We start from the raw sequence: 19,654 nt of genomic DNA on the forward strand, positions 1-19,654 counted from the left end.
TAACGGTGTGAGAACTTCCCTAGGGGTCCAGTGGATAAGACTTTGCCGTCCAATGCAGGGGGCTGAGTTTGATCCTTGTAGGGGCGGGGAGGAAACAAAACATAGAATGTTGTAACAAATTCAGTAAAAACTTCAAAAATGACTCATATCAAAGAAATTGTAAATAAATAAGCTAAAGCCGTTAAAAAAAGAAAAGGTGCAAAACTGGCACCCTTGACCCTTAGGTACCCTTCATCTAGCTTCTCCCAATGATAATATCTTACGTAACCACAGTGTGTTGTCAAAACCAAGAAATTGATGTTGATACCACACAGTCAACTCAGGTACAAATACTTGGATTTCACCGGTTTTTTATATGCAGTTTTCTTTTGATGGTAAATTCCCTGATAGCTCAGTCAGTAAAGAATCTGCCTGCAATGCAGGAGACCTGGGTTCGATCCCTGGATCGGGAAGATTCCCTGGAGAAGGAAATGGCAACCCACTCCAGCATTCTTGCCTGGAGAATCCCATGGACAGAGTAGCCTGGCAGTAGTAGGTAGTAATCGTGACACAAGAGTTGGACACGATTTAGCAACTAAACCACCACCACTAATGTATAGTTTTAGGAACTTTGATCACATAAGATTCTTGCAGCCATCACGGTTGGAACAGTTGAAGATCTGATAATGGTATTATGGCTATGTTTTGAAAACAGTATTTAGTCAGATGAATGGATAGAGAAGATTTGGTATATATATACAATGGAATACTACTCAGCCATAATAAAGAATGAAATAATGCCATTTACAATAACGTGGATGGACCTAGAGATTATACTGAATGAAGTCAGAAAGAGAAAGGCAAATATCGTATGGTATCATTTATATGTGGAATCTAAAATATGATACAAATAAACTTATTTATGCTGCTGCTGCTGCTAAGTCGCTTCAGTCGTGTCTGACTCTGTGCATCCCCATAGACGGCAGCCCACCAGGCTCCCTCCTCCCTGGGATACAGAAAAAAACTCACAGACATAGAAGGAAACATGATTACCAAAGGGGTAAGGCAGGGGCAGGGGGCTGATAAATTAGGAGTTTGGGATTAACAGATATAGATAAACAACAAAGTTTTACTGTATCTTGCAGGGAAAGATACTCAATATCCTGTAACAAACCATAAGGGAAAAGAATCTGAAAAAGAGTATACATATGTATATATATGTAACTGAATCACTTTGCTGCACACCAGAAATTGATACATTGTAAATCAACTATACCTCAGTACAAAATAATAAAATACAAGAGGAGAAAGAATACATGAGGGCATATGTACAGGAGAAATGCTACAGGATTTGCTTTAGAGGAAGGAGGAGGGAATTCCCTGGCAGTCCAATGGTTAGGACTCCAAGCTTTCACTGCCAAGAGCCTGGGTTCAGTCCCTGTTTAGAGAACTTAGATTGCCAAAAAAAAAAAAAACAAACTAGTGAGAAGGGCATGGGGTTAGATCAATAAAACAAAGTGGACTGTGAGCTGCTGATTGTTAATACCAGCGGTTTTGACTCATGAGGCAGTCATGATATTCATTAACTAAGGCTGCTGATTCTCCCAAGACTGCCACATCAAGCTCTTTGTGTGTGATCAACAGTCTGGTTGATCCCTGTTTTTGATAATGAAACCCAGGCTCAGACATGGGAAGCAAGGGGCCTAGATGTTGCCAGAGCCAAAGTCTTAATCCAGGCCTGACCCTCTTCAAAGACCAGAGTGCAGTTGTAAACTGCATCAGACTCTTCCATCTGATATTCAGTAATAATTTCTCCAAATATCGACACCTACTATATGCCAGACACTATTTTTTATTTCTTTCTTTATTTGGCTGCCCTGGGTCTTGGTTGCAGCATGTGGGACCAGGGATCGAACTTGGGCTCTCTGCATTGGGAGCACATTGTCTTAGCCACTGGACCACCAGGGATGTCCCTGCCAGACCTATTTTGAAGAAGAGGCGGGCAGACATTTTCTGCAAAGGTCAAGATAATAAATATTTTCAATTTTGCAGGCTGCACACAGCCTCTGTAGCAACGACTCTACTCAATGGACATGGCTGTGTGCCAGTAAAATTTTATTTCTAAACATTGAATTTGAGTTATATATAATTTTTACATATTATGAAATCATATTCTTTCCCTCAAACATTGAGAAGAGAAAAACATTTTTAGTTCAAGGGCTGTACAGAGGAAGTTGTCAGGCTAAATTTGGCCCTTCCTTCCTCCTTCCCTTTCCTTTTTCCTTCCATCCTGCTTTAAAAAAATTAAAATTAATTCTGATAAAATACACATAACATAAAACTTATCATTTTAACCATTTCTAAGTGCACAGCTCAGTGGCATTAAGCACATCATATTGTTGTGCAACCATCCCCACCATCATCTCCAGAACTTTCTCAACTCCCCAAACTGAAACTCTGTCTCCATGAAACACTGACTCCCCATCTGGTTCCCCAACCCCTGGCCCCACCATCTACTTCCTGTCTCTGTGAATCTGACTCCTGTAGGAATCTTATGTGAGTGGAATCACATAGTATGTCTTTTTGTGTCTGGCTTATATCACTGAGCATCATGTTCTTAGGTTCATCCATGTTGTAGCAGGTGTCAGAATCTCCTTCCTTTTTAAGGCTCAGTGATAATCCATTGTGTGGATGGACAATTTGTTTATCCATTCATCTGTCGATGGACACTTGGGTTGTTTCCATCTTTTGGCTATTGTGAACTGCGCTGCTCTGAACATGGGGATACAAATAGCTCTTTGAGACCGCTTTCAAATCTTTTGGATAAACACCCAGAAGTAGAATTGCTGGATCATATGGTAGTTTCTTTTTGCCTTTTTATGCAATTCATGGGGTTCTCACAGCAAATATAATGGGGTGGTTTGCCATTCCCTCCTCCAGTGGATCACGTTTTGTCAGGAACTCTCACTATGACCCATCTGTCTTGGGTGGCCCTGCACAACATGGCTCATAGCTTCATTGAGTTATGCTAGCCCCTTCACCACAAGACAGTGATCCATGAAGGGGACAAGGCATCACCAAGTCAATAGACATGAACTTGGGCAAACTCCGGGAGATGGTGAGGGACAGGCGTGCTCCAGTCTACGGGGTTGCAAAGAGTCGTACACAACTTGGTGATTGAACAACAACAACAACAACAATTGGTAGTTCTATTTTTAATTTCTTGAATCTCCATACTATTTTCCATTTCCATTAACAGTGCACAAGGTTTCCAGTTTCTCTATGTCATTTGTTACTTGGTTTTCCTTATTAGTTTTTAATACTAGCCATCCTAATAGGTTGGGGCTTCCCTGGTGGCGCAGACGGTAAAGCGTCTGCCTGCAATGCTGGAGACCCGGGTTCGATCCCTGGGTTGGGAAGTTCCCTGGAGAAGGAAATGGCAACCCACTCCAGTACTCTTGTCTGGAAAATTCCATGGACTGAGGAGCCTGGTAAGCTACAGTCCACGGGGTCGCAAAGAGTCAGACACGACTGAACAACTTCACTTTCACTTTCATCCTAATAAGTATGCAGTGGTATCCCACTGGGGTTTAATTTTAACTCCCTAAGGGTTAGTAATTAGAATTCTCAGTTTTTATGTGCTTATTGACCGTTTGTATATCTTCTTGGGAAAAAAAATGTTTATTCAAGTCTTTCACCCATTTTTAAAGTTCAGGTTGTTTTAGAGGATTTCCCTGATGATCCAGTAGTTAAGAATCTGCCTTCCATTGTAGGTGACCTGGGTTCAGTCTCTAGTTGGGGAATTAAGATTCCACATGCCACAGAGCAACTATGCCTATGCCAAAAACAAATAAAGTAGTAAACATTTATTTTAAAAAAAAAGAGCACACATGCTGCCACTAAGACCCTGTATAGCCACATAAATAAATACACACAAAAAAAAGATCTCCACAAATTAAGTAAAAATCAGGGGTTTTTTGGTGTGCTGTTGAGCCTTAAGAATTCCTTCTATATTTTGAACATTAATCCCTCGTCATGATTTGCAACTATTTTCTCCTATTCCTTAGGTTGCCTGACTTAATATTATTAAGATGTCAGTGCTACCCAAACCAATCTACAGATTTGCTGCAATTCCTGTTAAAATACCAACAATATTTTCAGAAATAGAAAAAGCCCTTCTAAAATTTATATGGAATATCAGTACTTCCCTGGAGGTTCAGTGATTAGGACTCCAAGCTTCCACTGCCGAGGGCATGGGTTCAATCCCTAGTCCAGGAGCTAGGATTCTGCAGGCCTCACAATATGGCCAAAAAAACCACAAAAATTCATGTGGGGTCTCAGGATTCCACATCAGCAATACAATCATGAAAAGGAAGAACAAACTTAAGGACTGACATTCCCCAATTCCAAATTTTACTATAAAGTTATATAAGGAAAACAGTGTGGTGCCGGCATTCTCACAGAAGCACTGTTGTTGTTTAGCTGCCAAGTTGTGCAAAAACCAATGGAATAGACGAGAACAAATTTTATGTGTATCTCAACCACAGTTTTTTAAGTATAAAAAAAGAGGGACTTCCCTAGTGGTCCAGTGGCTAGGACTCCATGCTTCCACTGCAGAGGGGCATGGGTTCATGCCCTGGTCAAAGAACTAAGATCCAGAAAGCAGTGCATGACCAAAAAGGAAAAAAAAAAAAAATTGTCCTTGGCTGCTAAACAGATACGAAGCCCCAGTCCCCTCTTCCCCCAAACCCATTGCTTCCCAAGTTGATCTTTGTGATCACTTTACTCTGGCGTCTTTCTACCAGGTGATTAGTATTTTTTTTTTTTGGAAAAATGAAGAGGAAGAGAAACTGAGAACTTTTAAAAGAGCCAGTGTGGAAAATGGCTGAGTTGACTGCCTTTCCAAATAAGGAGATCAATTAACCTTTGACCCACCAGTTCCACTTTCCAGGGAAATCACCATAGTCTGCTCAAGGTAATACTACCAGCTGATACTGTCAAAGCCTTGTTTTAAGAACTTAACATGTGTTACCACTTCATCCTCACACCAGCCCCATGAAATAAATACCACTATTGAATCCATTTTACAGGTGAGAAAACCGAGGTCTTAAGTGGTTATATGACTTGCCAAGGTCACCTAGGAAAACAAGGACATTGAAATTTCACTTGTACGTTCAGACCTAGGAAAGAGCGAAGTCACAGCTCAAGTCTGAAAGCCCATTTCCTGGCAGAATACCATTTTATTTGGTCAGATCAATCTTGTGCTTTTGTTGTTCAGTCATTCGGTTGTGTCTGACTCTTTGTGACTCCATGGACTGTAGCATGCTAGGCTTCCCTGTCCTTCACTATCTCCCGGAGCTTGCTCAAACTCATGTCCATCGAGTCGGTGTTGCCATCCAACCATCTCATCCTCTGTCACCCCCTTCTCCTTCTGCCTTCAACTTTTCCCAACATCAGGGTCTTTTCCAGTGAGTCAGCTCTTCACATCAGGTGGCTAAAGTCTGGTCAGGTCTTCAACTGATTGGATGAGACTCGCCCATATTAGGGAAGAGAATCTGCTTTCCTTACTGCTGCTAAGTCGCTTCAGTCGTGTCCGACTCTGTGCAACCCCATAGACGGCAGCCCATCAGGCTCCGCCATCCCTGGGATTCTCCAGGCAAGAATACTGGAGTGGATTGCCATTTCCTTCTCCAGTGCATGAAAGGGAAAAGTGAAAGTGAAGTCGCTCAGTCGTGTCCGACTCTTAGCGACCCCATGGACTGTAGCCTACCAGGCTCCTCCATCCATGGGATTTTCCAGGCAAGAGTACTGGAGTGGAGTGCCACTGCCTTCTCCGGCTTTCCTTAATAATCCACTAACTTAAATACCAAAATCATAGAGAGGGAAATGGCAACCCACTCCAGTGTTCTTGCCTCGGAAATCCCATGGACAGAGGAGCCTGGTGGGCTTTATAGTCCATGGGGTTGCAAAGAGTCAGACACAACTTCAACAACAACAAACACACACAATCAGGTAGATTGTGATTTGGGAAAATACCTCTTGATGGAAATGTGGCATAAAATGGAGAGTGAAGTGACCTAACGATATGGAATGTATAGTTTTATAAGAAACTAAAATTTCTGTAGAGAGTCATAGCTGCAAATATTCAAATAATAAAGTCTGTCACTAAAGGAGAAAAAAAAATCATCTGAAAACACCTTCACAGAAACAGAGTAATGTTTGACTAAATGTCTAGGCACCTTGGCTCAGACAAGTTGTTGTCGTTCAGTCACTCTTTCCCAGCATCAGTCTTTAATGAGTCAGCTCTTCGCATCAGGTGGCCAAAGTATTGCAGCGCAGCCAAGTAGACTTATAAAATTAACCAGTGGAACTTCCCTGTTGGTCCAAGGGTTAAGATTCTGTGCTTCCACTGCAGGAGGCACAGGTTCGAACCCTGGTTAGGAAACTAAGATCCTGCATGCTATGTGCCTGCGGCCAAAAAAAGGCCAAAAAAATAAAAATAAGATAATAATTAACTAGCACTCAGGGTAAGATAAGATGGTGGCTGTGGAAAAATGGCTGGTGGGCAATAATAGGGAGCTAGGGAGGCGACTAGTGCAGGCACATAATGATAGGGTTGTGGTCCAGGGTAGGGCCAGGGGGAGTGGGGTGAAATGGTCAGAGTCAAGGGGTTTGTATTAGATGTACAGTTTAACAAGTTTTAATGCACTATGTTTTCATTTTAAAATATGGTTGGATGGCATCACCGACTCAATGGACTTGAGTTTGAGCAAACTCCCGGAGATAGTGAAGGACAGGGGAGTCTGGTGTGCTGCAGTCCATGGGGTTGCAAATAGTCAGACACGAGTGAACAACAACATCACCCCAAGAAGAAGCTCTGTCCCCGTTAGCAGTCATTCCTGTCCCCAGCCCCTGAAAACCACCAACTTACTTTCTGTCTCTGTGGATTTGCTTATCCTGGACATTTCATATAAATGGACTCACACCTTGTGTGGCCTTTTCTGTCTGCCCTCTCTCCCTGAGTGTCATGTATTCAGAGTTCATCCACATTGTAGCATGTGTCAGTGCGTCACTCCTTTTTATGGCTGAATAACATTTATCCATTTCTTTGCCCGCACCATGTCTCTCCTGCACCAGCACAATCCCCAAGGCCAGGGCTCCCCCCACCTACCACCGCCCCATGGTCTGTCCTCCCGTCAGAAACCACTAGAGGGCACTGGTGAGTGCCTGCGTCAGGTCCTACCCCTCCTCTGACCATGGTGCTCCAGGACTCCCACCTCCCTCAGGGTAAAAACCCAAGTCTTCCCTGTAAGTTGCACGGCCCTGCTCAACCCCCACCCCACCCTCATCTCCTTTCGCTCTCCTTTTCACTCACTCTGCTTCAGTCACCTCCCCTCCTAGCTGTTCCTTCAACACACAGCATGGTGCTGCCCCAGGGCCCTTGCACCATCACACCTGGATTGCCCGTCCCACAGACACCCACAATTGCCCCCTCCCTGATCTTATTTAGGGCTCTGCCCTGATATCTTCTTACACATTCAGTTCAGTTCAGTTGTGTACAACTCTTTGGCCCCCATGGACTACAACACACCAGGCCTCCCTGTCCATCACCAACTCCCGGAGTTTACTCAAACTCATGTCCGTTGAGTTGGTGATGCCATCCAACCATCTCATCCTCTGTCGTCCCCTTCTCCTCCCGTCTTCAATCTTTCCCAGCATCAGGGTCTTTTCAAGTGAGTCAATTCTTCGCATCAGGTGGCCAAAGTATTGGAGTTTCAGCTTCAGCATCAGTCCTTCCAATGAATATTCAGGACTGATTTCCCTTAGGATGGACTGGTTGGATCTCCTTGCAGTCCAAGGGACTCTCAAGAGTCTTCTCCAACACCACAGTTCAAAAGCATAAATTCTTCAGCACTCAGCTTTATAGTCCGACTCTCACATCCATATATGACTACTGCTGAAAAAACCATAGCCTTGACTAGACAGCCTTTGTTGGCAAAATAATGTCTCTACTTTTTAATATGCTGTCTAGGTTGGTCATAACTTTTCTTCCAAGGAGTAAGTGTCTTTTAATTTCATGGCTGCAGTCACCATCTGCAGTGATTTTGGAGCCCTCAAAAATAAAGTCTGCCACTGTTTCCACCGTTTCCCCATCTATTTTCCATGAAGTGATGGGGCCAGATGCCATGATCTTAGTTTTCTGAATGTTGACCTTTAAGCCATCCTTTTCACTCTCCTCTTTCACTTTCATCAAGAGGCTCTTTAGTTCTTCTTCGCTTTCTGCCATAAGGGGGGTGTCATCTGCATATCTGAGGTTATTGATGCTTCTCCTGGCAATCTTAATTCCAGCTTGTGCTTCCTCCAGCCCAGCATTTCTCATGATGTGCTCTGCATATAAGTTAAATAAGCAGGGAGACAATATACAGCCTTAAAGTGAAGTGAAGTCGCTCAGTCGTGTCCAACTCCTTGCGACCCCGTGGATTGTAGCCTACCAGGCTGCTCTGTCCATGGGATTCTCCAGGCAAGAATACTGGAGTGGGTTGCCATTTCCTTCTCCAGGGGATCTTCCCGACTGAGGGATTGAACCTGGGTCTCCTGCATTGCAGGCAGATGCTTTACCCTCTGAGCCACCAGGGAAGCCCTTGACGTACTCCTTTTCCTATTTGAAACCAGTCTGTTGTTCCATGTCCAGTTCTCTAACTGTTGCTTCCTGACCTGCATACAGATTACTTAAGAGCCAAGTCAGGTGGTCTGGTATTCCTGTCTTACACATTATACAGGATATTTGCTACCATCTGCCCCCAGAACTTCAACAATGTTCCCTAATCCTATTTCACTTCCCTCCACAGCACTTCTCACTATTTGACATATCACATAGGAAAAGGGGACGACAGAGGATGAGATGATTGGATGACATCAGCGACTCAATGGACATGAGTTTGAGCAAACTCCAGGAGACAGTGAGAGACAGGGAAGCCTGGCGTGTTTCAGTCCATGGGGTCACAAAGAGTCGGACACAACTTAGTGACTGATCAACAACAATATTTATTTACTGACCTCCCTGCCATCTATCACTAAAATATAAGCCCCACTTAGACAAGGATACTTGTTCTTTGTCCCCAGCACCTCACTCAATGTCTGGAAGACAGGATGTGCTCACTAAGTGTGTGTTGGATGAATGAATACCATCTGCATTCTAAAAATTTAGACTGTGTTTATCGTTTAAATATATTGGGACTTTCCTGGTGGTCTAGTGGTGAAGATTCCGTGCACCCAGTACAGGGAAACTGGGTTTGATCCCCGGTCAGGACTGCAAGGAGATCAAAACAGTCAGTCCTAAAGGAAATCAACCCTGAATATTCATTGGAAGGACTGATGCTGAAGCTGAAGCTCCAGTACTTTGGCCACCTGATGTGAAGAGCCAACTCACTGGAAAAGACCCTGATGCTGGGAAAGATTGAGGGCACGAGAAGGGGGTGCCTGAGGATGAGATGGTTAGATAGCATCACCAATATTCAGTAGATATGAATTTGAGCAAGCACTGGGAGATAGCAGAGGACAGAGGAGCCTGGCGTGCTGCAGTCCGTGGGGTCGCAGAGCCAGACATGGCTTAGCGACTGCAGAACAACAGGGAACTAGATCCCACATGCCTCAACCAAGACCCAGTGCAGCCAAACAAATAAATATTTACAAAATCAAATATACAGTTTTTCTCAATCTCAACGCTGTGGACACTGGGGCAAGATCATTGTCTGTGGGGCCGTCCTGGGCATTGTGGAGTGTGGAGCAGCCTCCTTAGCCCCCACCTACTTGATGCCAAGAGCCCCACCAGTTGTGACTACAAATGTCCCCATACATGGCCTGGCATCCCCTGGGGGGAAAATCGCTCCAGGGTTTGATCCTGTAGTGTAGGGCAAGGATTGTTACTATTGTTGTTCAGTCGCTAAATCGCGTCAGATTTGACTCTTTGCAACCCCATGGACTGCAGCATGCCAGGCTCCTCTCTCCCTCACTATCTTCCAGAGTTTGCTCAGATTCATGTCCACTGAGTCGGTGATGCCATCCAACCATCTCATCCTCTGCCTCCCCCTTCTCCTTTTGTCTTCAATCTTTCCCAGCATCAGAGTCTTTTCCAGTGAGCTGGCTCTTGGAAGGCCAAGATGATGATGATTACATGTTCCATCTTACAAATGAGGCTTACATTACACATGGGAAGTATCAGGGTTCTGCTCACTGGGGTCTTCACTCAGATGCTCCCTTACACCCTGGGGTAACCACACATCCCAGGGGTCTGGGATAAGTCTGGTTTACAACCCTCATCCTGGTGTAAATAAATGAGTATCCCTTTTGCTTTCAAAAGCATCCTGGTTTGCACTTCGGTGAACGGATATATCCACTCAAACTGCAATCAGGCACCATGCATGACTCAGCAATCCCACTCCTAGGTGTGTACCCAGCAGAAACGCTGTCGGGACACGTGCTAGAATGTTCCATAACTGAGTTAGTCATAACCACCCTAAGTTGGAAACGACCCAAATTCCCAACAACAGTGAAACAGATAAGGAAATTATGCCAGGGTCTCAGAGAACAGAGCAGTGAGGTTAGGCAAAGTCCAGCCCTCCACAACGTGGACAAAGCTTCATATGAATTTCAAGTGCAAGAAGCCAGATTCCAAAGAGGCCATGCTACATGATTCAACAAGTATGAAATTCAAAAATTTCCCCCCTCTCCAGATCTAACAGCATCTTAAAAAGCAGAGACATCACTTTGCTGACAAAGATCCATATAGACAAAGCTATGGTTTTTCCAGTAGTCATGTATGGATGTGAGAATCAGACCATAAAGAGTTTGATCGCCAAAGAATTGATGCTTTCGAACTGCAGTGCTGGAGAAGACTCTTGAGAGTCCCTTGGACAGCAAGGAGATCAACCAGTCAATCTTTTTTTTTTTTTTTATGAAACTTTTAGTATTTTATTCATTTTCATAGTTTTACAGTATTAGTAAAAATAATGGCCATTATAAATAAGTATAAAATGGAAGTTGATGAAAAAATAACCCCAAGTCTTCCTTGACTCCCACCCTCCCACCAAAAAACTAGCTAGTATATGGCAAATATCCTTTTCACACATTATCTTTAGGCATATATTAACTTTGTAGTGGTGGATGGTATAGTCGCTAAGTTGTGTCTGACTCTTGTGATCCCATGGACTATAGCTTGCCAGGCTCCTCTGTCTATGGGGTTTTCCAGGCAAGATTACTGGAGTGGGTTGCCATTTCCTTCTCCACAACCAGTCAATCTTAAAGGAAATAAACCCTGAACCTGAATACTCACTGGAAGGACTGATGCTGAAGCTGAAACTCCAATACTTTGGCCACCTGATGCAATAATTCCATATTATTAGATTACTTCACCCTCCATTTTATGCCACATTTCCATCAAAGGTATTTTCCCAAATCACAGTCTGCCTGATTGTGTGTTTGTTGTTATTGTTGAAGTTGTGTCTGACTCTTTGAGACCCCATGGATGGTAGCCTGCCAGGCTCCTCTGTCCATGGGATTTCCCAGGCAAGAATACTGGAGTGGGTTGCCATTTCCCTCTCTATGATTTTGGTATTTAAGTTAGTGGATTATTAAGGAAAGCAGATTCCCCTCCCTAATATGGGTGGGCCTCATCCAATCAGTTGAAGGCTAGACTTTGGCCACCTGATGGGAAGAACTGACTCATTGGCAAAGACCCTGATGCTGGGAAAGGTTGAGGGCAGGAGGAGAAGGGGGTGACAGAGGATGAGATGGTTGGATGGCATCATCGACACAATGAACATGAGTTTGAGCCAACTCTGGGAGATAGTGAAGGACAGGGACGCCTGACGTGCTACAGTCCATGGCGTCACAAAGAGAAGGACACAACTTAGCGACTCAACAGCAACAACCCCAGATCTGTGTGACTGGAGGACTTGATGGTGGGTAACTTTGGACAGTAGTGACCAGAAGAGACACAAGGGAATTTCTCGGGTTTCTGAGGACTGGTCATTGTGTTCTTGATTTTCATATTGGGTTACTAGTATGTGTTTCACTTTGTGAAAGGCATTGGATTTTATATATATATATATATATAATCATAATGGCATATGATTTATGCCATTTCTGTATATTGGTTAAACTTCAATCATAATTTCAGACAGAAAACAAATTTATGGGGACTTCTCTGGTGGTCCAGTGGCTAAGGCTTCGTGCTCCCCATGCAGAGGGCCCGCTTTCCATCCCTGGCCAGGGAACTGGATCCCACATGAAGCAACCAAGGATCCCTCTTGCCAGTGCAGCCAAATAAATAAATAAAAAGAAAGCAAACTTACGGTTATGAAAGGGGGAGGGAAGGGATAAATTAGGAGTTTGGCATTAACAGATCCACACTAATATGTACAAAATAGATGAACAACAAGGACCTACTGTAGAGCACAGGGAACTATATTCAGTATTTTTAATAACCTGTAGTGGAAAACAATCTTTAACAGAACACATATATACAATATACATACACATGCTGCTGCTGCTAAGTCGCATCAGTCGTGTCCGACTCTGTGTGACACCATAGATGGCAGCCCACCAGGCTCCCCCATCCCTGGGATTCTCCAGGCAAGAGTACTGGAGAGGGTTGCCATTTCCTTCTCCAGGGCATGAAAGTGAAAAGTGAAAGTGGAGTCACTCAGTCGTGTCCGACTCAGTGACCCCATGGACTGCAGCCCGCCAGGCTCCTCCGTCCATGGGATTTTCCAGGCAAGAGTACTGGAGTGGGGTGCCATTGCCTTCTCCAATACATACACATATATAGGGCTTCCCTAGGAGCTCAGCAATCAAGGATTCACATGCCAATTCAGGAGACAAGAGCTCAATCTCTGGGTCTGGAAGATCCTCTGGAGAAGGAAATGGCAACCCACTCCGGTATTCTTGCCTGGAATTCCAATGGACAGAGGACCCTGGTGGGCTACAGTCCACATGTGTTAGTCACTTAGTTGTATCTGACTCTTTGTGACCCCATGGACTGTAGCCCACCAGGGTCCTCTGTCTGTTGGAATTCCCAGACAAGAATACTGGAGTGAGTTGCCATTTCCTTCTCCAGGGAATCTTCCTGACCCAGGGATTGATCCCGGGTCTCCCGCATTGCAGGCAGACTCTTTAGTGACTGAGCCACTAGATAAGACAGTCCATGGGGTGTGCAAAAGAGTCGGTCACAACTTAGAGGCTAACAACAACAACAACATAGTATACATATTTGATATAATATATATACCCATAAATAGGTATAACAGATTCTAACACAACATTGTAAATCAACTATACTTCAGTTTAAAAATTCAGCTACAACTTGGCAAATGTAAAGTGTTCTTATTTAGATGATAAATGATAGGGACATCCTTCTCCTGGAGGGGCAGGAGAAGGTCCCAAACTATGGTCCGGGGGCCGTATCCCCCTCAGTGCCTGTGTTTGTATACCCCATGAGCTAAGAATGGTTTTTACATTTTTAAATGATTAAGGAGGGGAATCAAAAGAAGAATCATAGTTCATGTCACGTGAAAATAATATGAAATTGAAATTTTAGAACCCATAAATAAAGTTTTGTTGGACCACAGCCATGCCTATTTGAGTATGTGTCACCTGTTGATGCTTCTGTACAGAGTTGAGTGGCTGTGACCAAAAAACATTGTGGCTGGAAAGGCCAGAATGTTTTCTATTTGGTCCTTTTAAGAAAGTTAGCCAACCTTTGTCTCAGAGTCATGCTTTGACTGGTCCTTCTAAAGCAGGACCCTCTGCTTTGTTCCCTCTCCCTAGAATGCCCTCTATACTATTTTTCTTTTTCTTTTTTTTAAGTCTTATTTTTGTTCACTCTATTTTTTAAGGTTTTCTTTTCTTTTTTTTTTTAATTTTTGGCCACTCTGGGAAGCATGTAAGATCTTAGTCCCCCCGCCCCATCAAAACTTGCCACCCCTCCCCTTCGTTCCCCCTCCCCTCCCCCGGAGTCCTAACCCCTAGACCACCAGAGCCCTGTCCTCTCCACTTTAGTTCAGTAGAGCTTTCTTATCTTTCAGGAATCACCTCCTCCAGGCAGCCCTCTGAGATTCCCCCAGACTAGATCACCACCTTCTCTGTTCCATCCCCATTTCTCATTCTCCCTCCTTCCTGGCACAATTTGAAAGTTTCCATTTGTGCATATATCTGATTGATTATTTCCTTCTCCAGAGGGTCAGCTCCCCAGAGGGCAGGGACTTTTTTTCCCCCAATCGCAGGCTCCCAGGGCTTCCCTGGTGGCTCAGTTGGTAAGGAATCCGCCCACAATGTGTGAGGCCTGGGTTCGATCCCTGGGTTGGGAAGATCCCCTGCAGAAGGGAAAGGTCACCCACTCCAGTATTCTGGCCTGGAGAATTCCATGGACTGTATAGTCCATGGGGTCGCAAAGAGTGGGACACTACTAAGCGACTTTCACTTTACTTCACTTCTTCGCAGGCTTCCAGGAAAACATTTGCTTAGACCCAAGAGCCTGGAGGGATGTCAGCAAAAAGGTTGAGCCTGGCTGCAGAGCTGATGGGTGTGTTTGCAGGCGGGGAAGGGCGGGGCGGGTGGAAAGTCCCGCAGCCTGGAGGTCCCAGGGGGCAGTTTACGAACAAAGAAATGCAAAACAGTTTGAATAGGTCTCTAATTGAGTCCCTAAGGGCCTGCTGGAACCCTCTCGAAAGGCGGAATCCAGAACCGACCCACCTTTATTTACGCTCTAGGAGTCTGCGTTTTAACCTCGGTAAACTGGATCTGAACAGTGAGAACCTCCGGAAGGGGCCAAGCTCCTCCCGGAGACCTAGACACACTTCAGTGATAGGCACCAGCGCTGGCCCGCCCATTCCCACCATGCAGCCTGCCAGACCTCCCTATACTCAGCTGTCCAATCATTCAGAGAAGCGATACACCCCTTCCTAAAGCTGTTCCAGAAAATTCCATGCAACAGAATATCCCTGCTGTGTGTAGCTGGACTACCTAACCCTGAGCTGTTTGCAGTAATCCTGGACCCTGAGACAAAAGGAGAAATCGACAATAACTGGTACTATCTTTAAAAAGTCGGATGCTGGGACTTCTCTGGTGGTGCAGTGGCTAAGACTACATACTCCTAATGCAGGGTAGTCAGGGAATTAGATCCCACATGCCCCAGCTAAGAGTTTGTGTGTGCAACTAAAGAACCCTCATGCCACAACTGAAAAGATCCTACATACCACAACAAAGATTGAAGATCCTATGTGTGGCAACTCAGACCTGGTGCAGTCAAATAAATATATATTAAAAAAAAAAAGTTGCATGCTTTCCTCATTGTCATGGACTGTTTTTACATTTATTTGAATTTTAAAAAGTGATATTAAAATATAATCATCGGAGGGCTTCCCTGATGGTCCTGTGATTAAGACTCCATGCTTCTAATGCAGGGGACACAGATTCGATCCTTGGTTGGGGAACTGAGATCCCACATGCTGCACGGTACGGCCCCCATTTTTTTTTTTTAATGTAATCATCAGGGGCATTTCCTGATGGCTCAGTAGTAAAGAATCTGCCTGCCAATGCAGGAGACGTCCATTCTATCCCTGGGTCAGGAAGATCCCCTGGAGGAGAAATGGCTACCCACTCCAGTATTCTTGTTTGGAGAATCTCAGGGATAGGGGATCCTGGCAGTCTACAGTCCATGGGGTGTCAAAGAGTCGGACACGACTTAGAGACTAAACAACAGCAACATCATCAGGGAGATTCCCTGGCGGGCCAGTTGGGTAAGACTCTGTACTTCTAATGTGGGGAACATGGATTCAATCCCTGGTTGGGGAACAATAAGACCCTCCCACATGCAACATGGTGCAGTCAAAAATAATAATGACCATTGGGACTGAGTTTTTGGAGCACCCACCCCCCCCATTTAAATTTTGTACCTCAAAATTTAAGAGAGTTCCTCGCTCTCTTCAATACAGCATGTAGTAAGTGTTGATAAATGTTCCTAGAAGGAATGGTTGCAATATATAAAATCTAGTGTTTATTCCACAATGAGGGCTGTTTCAGTTTGCTGGGGCAGTCACAACAAAATGCCGCAGGCTGGGTGGCTTACACAGCAGAAATTTATTGTCTCACAATTGTGGAGGTCAGAAGTCCCAGACTGAGGTATATTGGCAAGGATGGTTTCTCCCGAGGCCTCCGTCCTTGGCTAGCAGACGGCTGCCTTCTTTCTGTGTCTTCACACAGTCTCCCTCTGGGCCTGTCTTTCCACAATCTCACCAATATGACTGGTGTCACATTAAGTTAGGACCTAAAAGACCTCATTTTAACTTAATTGGCTCTTTCAAGCGCTGTCTCCAAATAAACTCACATTCTGAGGTCCTGGGGTGTTAAGTCTTTAATATATGAGTTGAGGAGCAGGCACAGTTTAGCCTATAAGAGGAGCAAACTCTTCAATGGGGCTTAACGTGCTAGGTGCTTTTATTTATTTTTCTTTAATTTATTATTTGGCTGTGTCCCGTCTTAGTTGTAGCGTGTGGGATCTTTAGTTGTGGCACGTGAAATCTAGTTCCCTCACCAGGGGTAGAACCCATGTCCCTGCATTGGGAACACAGAGTCTTAGCCACTGGACCACCAGGGAAGTCCCTTGGTGCTTTATTTATATTAACTTCTTTAAGTTTCACAATATTCCCATAATTTAACAGGTTCTGTTATTATTCAACATTTTACATGAAGAATTTGAGGCTCAGAGAAGTTATATAACTTGCCCAAGGTCACACAGACAGTGAGGGCTGAATCTAAATTCACAATATCTGTCTTAATGTCAACCAAATCTGAAATCCATTTAGGAAGTAGTAGTGGGGCAGAGTTGCTTCCTGACTAAACCATGCCTTTTTTATTGTGGAAAAATAGACATGACGTAAAATTGACCTTTTCAATCATTTTTGAGTGTGCAGTTTAGTGTATCCAGTACATTCACACGGTTGCGCAGCCACCCGCATCATTCATCTCCATGACTTTTCCATTTTTCCAAACTGAAACTCTGTCTCCTTTAAACACTGACTCCCATTCCCCGTCCCTCAGCTCCTGGCACCCACTACTTTGCTTTGTCTTTTTCATTTGACTCCTTTAAGGAGTATAGGTACAATTAAGGCTTCACAGATGGCACAGTGGTAAAGAATCCGCTTGGCAAGCAGGCAGATACAGGTTTGAACCCTGGGTGGGGAAGATCCCTGGAGAAGGAAATGGCAACCCACTCCAGTATGCTTGCCCGGAAATTCACATAGACAGAGGAGCCTGGCGGGCTACAGTTCATGGGGTCGTGGACATGACTTAGTGACTAAACAGTGACAATAGGTAGAATTATACAATATTTGTCCTTTTGCTTCCAGCTTATTTCACTGAACATAATGTCGTCTTATCCATGTTGTAGCCTGGGTCAGAATTTCCTTCCTTTTTAAGGTTGAGTAATATTCCATTAAACCGTACATTTTAAAGTCACTTGGTTCTGCCCTTATTAGCTGTGTGACCTTGGGGAAATTAATTCTCTGAGCCTCAGTTTGCTCCTGCATAAAACAGCCCACACAAAACTCGGGGTGTGGGGAAGATTACATGAATGAATAAATTTAAAAGGTGGTGATGGGCATCCAATAAGCGCTCAATAGCATCAAAGGCAGATGCAAGGGGCGTGCAGTGGCGGCTCTGGGGCCAGCAGGGGCCGCTGCCAGGGCCTCCGGGAGCCTTCTTGTCCTCCCCGCGCCGCAGCTTGCGCGTGCGCAGCAGAGCCTCCCTGCAGAGGTTACTTTTTTCTCTTGGTTCCTCCCCGCCCTTTACCCCCGCAGGTATTTATTACTGCAGACTCGGAGCCTGGCTGTGGCTGCTTTTTCTATGTGCTGAATCTCTGCTTCTCCCCCAGGCTTCTGGGTCTGGTGGGGAGTTGTCCTCTGCCAACACCTGGCCCCATCTCTACAGCTTCGAGGTGGAACTCCTCCGCATGGGGGTTAGAGTGTAGAAAGAGAAGTCGCTAAGTCGTATCCGATTCTTTGCGACCCCATGGACTGTAGCTGACCAGGCTCCTCCGTCCATGGGATTTTCCAGACAAGAATACTGGAGTGGGTTGCCATTTCCTTCGCCAGGGAATCTTCCTGATCCAGGGATTGAACCCGGATCTCCCGCACTGCAGGCAGGCTCTTTACCATCGGAGCCACCAGGGAAGCCCTGTATGGGGAGGGATGTCTTAAATTTGGCCATCCTCCTCTCCCTAGCTTCTTTAACTTACACTACGTTAAAATTTCTCAATAAACAATCTATTCACTTGCGAGCAAATTCAACCCTGTTAATGAAAACCTTTGCTTCTCATTTCTGAAATGTTCTATTTTGCAAGGAGGTGCTGTCAAGTGCCTGAGATGGAACCTAGCACACGTTGTATGCTGAATGCACTTTAAACATTAAAAAAAAAATAAAGATAAAACATTTATTAAGTATGGGAAGCTGGATACCCATCTGCTGAAAACGCGTCCCCTGAAGGGCGCATGCGCTTGCCTGGTAAAATTAATATAAAACGTTCCTGACACGAACACAGGCGCACATGTTTGAACACCCAGAATTGAGCTAGGGCATTGACTTTAGCTACCTGCAGCTCTGCGTCTCGGTCGTCCAATAGATATTTAGGGAGCAGCGCCTTACTACCTCAGTTTCCCCCTGGGTTAAACGTGGGATAGTGATAGTAATATTTGATGAAATGAAATCAGAGCTGTGACCGCGCTTTACAAAGCAAAATGCGTAAAGCCCTTTGTAGGGATAGGAGTAGACAGTCTTATTTTAGAGTCCATATCCGAACTTGCATAGCTTTTTACAGAGGCACAACTTTCTCTTCTCCTCCCAGCACAGGGAAATCTCTGCAGGCTCCCTTCTTTTGACAGAGTGAATTTAGGGGAAGATTTATTGAATGGGATTTATTTATGCTAACGAGAATATTATTACCTAATGCAAGATATGAGCGCCTACTGTGTACCAGGCATTGAGCTGGGTTCTTTATAAAGAATAAAGATCCTGAATAAAATGCCCATTCTTTCCCTGGAGCCGAAGATCTGATATACAACGGTTTCTTAGGGTCGTATCAGGACACGAATACAAAATAGTGTTCCTGCGCCTCCCCCTGGAGAGAAAATGAAGTAGAAAATGAGATTGCGCATGTAGAAAAGCGCCTAGCTCCCACGCTTGGGACGCAGCAAACCAGTCCCTGAAATGTGTTCTATAACGGTAACGATAACTAATTGGAAATAACTGAGGTGTACTGAGAACTGTGTCAGACTCGGTGCTAATCCCTCTACATGTATTGAGTGAATTTTACTCTCCCTCAAACAATTAAGTAGTATTGATCATCCCATTGCGCAGATAAAGAAATCGCAGCATAGAAAAACCTGCGTATCTAGTGTAAGAACACTTAAAGTGATGGAGCTGATAAGGTGTTGTACTGTTTTATCCACAAAGCCTATGGCAATGCCTGGCGTAGTAGACGCTGAATTTGTCTTTGTGGGGAAAGTGGGTGATTAATATCTGCTTTTGAGGAGGGTTTTTTTTTAAAGAAATAATTATAAACAGGTGATTGCAGAAATAGTACAGAGGTCCCAAGTACTCTTCTCCAGTCCCGGACCTAGTA

Source organism: Giraffa tippelskirchi, chromosome 6 (genome assembly GCF_054371585.1).
Source record: "Giraffa tippelskirchi isolate mGirTip1 chromosome 6, T2T-mGirTip1v1.2.pri, whole genome shotgun sequence".
NCBI classification, from domain to species: domain Eukaryota; kingdom Metazoa; phylum Chordata; class Mammalia; order Artiodactyla; family Giraffidae; genus Giraffa; species Giraffa tippelskirchi.